General features: G+C 33.4%; 1 long non-coding RNA gene across 1 annotated transcript; it reads left to right on the top strand.

The window, feature by feature from the left end:
* Positions 1–319: 319 nt before the first annotated feature.
* Positions 320–2159, top strand: LOC141672198 (uncharacterized). Its single transcript, XR_012555404.1, has 3 exons — positions 320–483; positions 1064–1398; positions 1483–2159. It is a non-coding gene; the product is annotated as an uncharacterized LOC141672198 (long non-coding RNA).
* The last annotated feature ends 1573 nt before the right edge of the window (positions 2160–3732 follow it).

A 3732-nucleotide genomic window follows, 5' to 3' on the forward strand; every position in this document is an offset into this window, starting at 1 on the left:
TTTTTGAAAAAATTTAACCAAAATAGTCATTCTGAAAAAATGGGCAATTTTAGCCGATAGAATACTCCACTGTCATTTGGGTATCCCAATTTTTATAAGATAATCCACTGGTAGTCGGGTATTTCATATATGAGATACTCTACTGACAGTTGGGTATCTGATATAAAGTGAATACTCCACCAACAGTTGGGTATCCAATCGGCTAAAGTTGGCCAAATTTTCAGAAATTGGTCATTTTTGTTAATTTTGTGTAAAAATATGCTAAATTTGTCCTTCACCCAAACCTTGGTCACTCTTGAAGTTGTCCTTGGCACAAAACAGTGAGCACCTGTTCAAATTTTTCAATAACTATGCTCTCTTTCTCTCTCTCTCACACACACACACAATTTCATTCTTCCCCAAATTGACGTGATTTCTTGTTGATTCTCCAATTGTCCTTTCGGGTTACTCTCTGTAATTTGGTTATCGACCGCGATCTAGAGGGTATGTCGAGCAACCTAAGCCATCAGAATAATCTTTCTTAAAATTGAATTGAATTTAATTCAATTTGTAAGTATGTGATATGTGTGTTCTCCAATTTAGGGTTTACAATTGGTTTTTTAATTTTAGGTTCATCTTCACCTACGGGGTAATTCACAGTTTGTTTGATATTGAATGTTATTTACTGTTGGATTTCCTTTTTAATGAAAGCTTATTTGGTTTGACTTTGCTGGCTACTTCTGATTTTTATTTGGTATAATTTTGGATGTTTCTTGAGTATATATAGATTAATTTTGACCATTGAGGTTGTGTTTATTATGAAAGTTGGAGAGGACTGTTTTAAGTTTTCTGATTATGCTACGGGTTTGGTATTTATGAATGTTTTAGAGAACTTGCTTTGTGTTGATTATTATATTCGCCAGCACAAAGCAGGATACAATCCATATATGTAAATTTTGAACACATTCTTGTTATTATAATCTTGTGTTACATGCAATTGAATAGTTGCTTTGAATTTGAGTAATTTGGATACATTTGATTATTTGATTTACTGGATTCTTGATTTGCTCGGTATTAAATTTAGGACCTTTGATTGGTTCTTCGCTTGCTGGTCTCGTGACCTGAAGAAAAATTAAGTTGATTTACAAATTAAGGCAAGTCACACTTGTCTGTTCTTTTACCCTGTTTTGTGCAATTCTAGTTTTAGGTTTATTTGTTGTGTTTTTGTTCAGCAGCACCTTAACATCTGGGATCTATTAACAAATGTGACGAGACTAACTGGAAATCAAGAATTTTGAGAAGCCCCTGGCTAAATTTGGATGGATATTTTTATAAAGATACATGTTAGGAATGTGATCTCCTTGTTGCAGAGTGACTTTGCAAGCTCCATCACCGGAATTGCAAGGAAAAAACCATCAGGTCTCTTATGCCTGTTTTGTGTTGTACTTGATTTAATGTAAGCAGAATTACTTTTCTAAGTTTATATCAAAACTGTTGTTGTAGTTTACGGAGCTTGTGCATAACATATGAGCACTTCAGATATAGCTGGTAGAGCTAAGAGAAAGAAGTGGAACTTACTCCAATGAATCACTTGCTTTCCAGTCTAACTTAAAGTATGCTCTCAGCTAGGAAATAACAATGAAAGCCAACTCGGAACCCATGGGAATGCTCAAGTCTGTGATTCCAACACTCTTACTAATGGTAACTTGGAGAATGATTCCATCCATGTTCCAAGAGAATGCTTCAGGAAAGGTTGGTCATTGGTCAGGTAGAATTTTTAACTAGTATTATGCAACGTAAGCTGGATTTTGTACTGGTCCGGCCCTAGAACGTGGCCTAATAATAGTTTTTGGTATGCGACTTCAAATAAAGATGCTGATAGAAGAAGCTTCCCATCCAATGGTACACATAAAATTGGTCTGCATCGAACTGGCTATCTCAAAAGACATCATGAACTTGTTTTTAGATGTGGTGCCAAACTTCAAAATTCTCCCTATGTATGTCGGTTGTTAGATGTCTAATTTTTGTTGGATGTTGGAATTGGTAGTATGTTGAATGGTGAATATAGGTATTTAAATTTTAGTTTGTTGATGATGAATATTGGTTATAATGGTGGAGATTAGTTCCTTGTAAAAGCTGTTATTTATCATAATTTTTGTGTGCTCGTTGCATAATGTTAATTAGTTTTCCTTATGATGTATAAAACTGTTGTCTACTCCGTTTTTAGCTAATAAGGGCATTCATAAGAAGAGTTGTTCTAAATTATATTTAATAACATCAAAATATAATAAAACTGTTGTCTGTGGAAAATAGAGTATTTGATTATTTGAAAAACTGTTGTAAACATAAATATCACACAATATAAAAAAAACAATAACCATTGTCCAAAGTTACTCAGTCAAATGTTTTTCTTAATGTAAACCACTGTGTGAATAAACGAATTAAAAACATAAATTGTTGTATGATTCTATTTCCATAAAATTATTTTCAACCATTGTGCTACTGTATTTCAACGGTGCAAAAACTATTGTGTTATCAAATAACAATGGGTCTTTCGAGTTGTGTGAATCAACTCAGACAAACCTTTTAAAAGTCGTTGTGTTATGTTGTAGTTGCAATATGCCAAAACCATTGTATCAGGGCTAAACACACTATCCTTGGATAGACAATGAAAACAAAGTACTCTTTCAGACAACAGCTGAAAAATATTGTGTGATGCAATAATCCTTGTAGTGATTGATTGATTTTATTAAATTGAGAATTGGTGTCTCTCTTGTTATGGTTTGTGATCCTACAAAACTCACTTTCTGTCGTTGCCCATGGGTATTGATTATCCTTTGGTTGATCACCTTAGGCGTGAGTTTTTTGCGATTATTAACTCACAGATATCTCATTTTACCTATTTTGATCCCATGTCCTGCATCAGATTTGACACGAAAGCTATCAAGATTCAAGAGCCTCTCAACTATTTTTTTACAATATGTTAGAGCAACTCCAATAACTTAGGTATTTGGAGTCTTAAATTACAATATAAGAAACATGGAGAAAAAAAACCGTTCGAATAATATCATAGTGATTCCGTAAATCACTAAAATCCACTAAGATCTTCTTCACATTCCTTATTTTTAGCTAATCTCTCTCATCTTCTAACTCTTATTTTATAATATATATTAGAAAGAAGCAATTTCTCTTTCATTACTTTTTGAAATAATGATACTGTAAAGCATAATGTAATGTAACATGTAATCGAGGATTTATAAATCAACATGAAAACGAAAACAGATAAACTTCATTAAACTGTGAATCACATGATCCCTTAAGATGAAGACATGATAAACACAAAGAACCAAATGATGTGATTGATTCATTAAGCTCTCCTACAGATCATGGGAAGAAGTTCATTACTATGTTCAAGCAGCCATGAAGAATAAGACATCAAGAGGCTTTAAGTATCAGCTGCATGTATTGACTTCAAGTGTTACAAATCAAAGGTTCAGTGAAAGAAGTAGTGGATAAACATCGGTATGTATCAACTCAGAATCATAAGACAAATTGAGTCAGGATCCTCTCAAGGCTAGTTGTTTGTGAACCAGACCAGTGCACCAAACATCAGCATTTCAAGGAAGTATTTTGATTCAATTAACAGAAGAAAAATGATTGATATACTGAAGAGTGACTTGACAAAGAACCAAAAATATTCTAAGTAAAGACACTAAGGAACCCCTGTCTCCACAGGAGAAGTAACCATAGAAG

This window comes from Apium graveolens, chromosome 7, assembly GCF_009905375.1.
Source record: "Apium graveolens cultivar Ventura chromosome 7, ASM990537v1, whole genome shotgun sequence".
Taxonomy (NCBI): Eukaryota; Viridiplantae; Streptophyta; class Magnoliopsida; order Apiales; family Apiaceae; genus Apium; species Apium graveolens.